The 464-nt window shown below is 61.4% G+C and overlaps 1 long non-coding RNA gene across 1 annotated transcript; it reads right to left on the bottom strand.

Moving 5' to 3' along the window:
- Positions 1–85: 85 nt before the first annotated feature.
- Positions 86–418, bottom strand: LOC116217671. Its single transcript, XR_004162362.1, has 3 exons — positions 392–418; positions 224–295; positions 86–125 (listed from the first exon to the last, which is right to left on the bottom strand). It is a non-coding gene; the product is annotated as an uncharacterized LOC116217671 (long non-coding RNA).
- Positions 419–464: the final 46 nt, after the last annotated feature.

Below are 464 nucleotides of genomic sequence, written 5' to 3'. Positions count from 1 at the left end.
CTCCCCCCAGCTCGGTGCGGACACCCACCCGTCCTGTGTGCAGACCACCAACTCACCATCAATCCAGGTGAGGAAGTGGTCAATTTGCAGATCGTCAGCAAGACTGCTGGTGCTGGGTCTCTCTTCTGGAAAACAGAAGCAATCCCCAGTGGGGCAATGCCAGCTTTCCCAGAGCCACTCTGCGCAGACAGCCCCCCGGCAGCTGTGCTGCTCCCAAACTCACCGTTGTTGATCCACGCGAGCAGCTCATCCATGTCTTCGGTGTCGTCCAGGATGCCTGTGTTGGCCGTCACTTCTGGAAAAAGCAGAAAATCCCCAGAGGGGCACTGCCAGCTTTCCCGCGCCCACTCGGTGCCCACCCCCCCGCCAGCTGTGCTGCCCCCAAACTCACCCTCGTCGATCCAGGTCCAGGAGCTCTTCGATGTCCTCCGCGACGTCCTCCGGGGTGTCCGCGCTCGTTGTCA

This window comes from Meleagris gallopavo, unplaced genomic scaffold (genome assembly GCF_000146605.3).
Source record: "Meleagris gallopavo isolate NT-WF06-2002-E0010 breed Aviagen turkey brand Nicholas breeding stock unplaced genomic scaffold, Turkey_5.1 ChrUn_random_7180001868338, whole genome shotgun sequence".
Classification (NCBI taxonomy): domain Eukaryota; kingdom Metazoa; phylum Chordata; class Aves; order Galliformes; family Phasianidae; genus Meleagris; species Meleagris gallopavo.
This window is presented reverse-complemented; position numbering and strand designations above follow the sequence as displayed.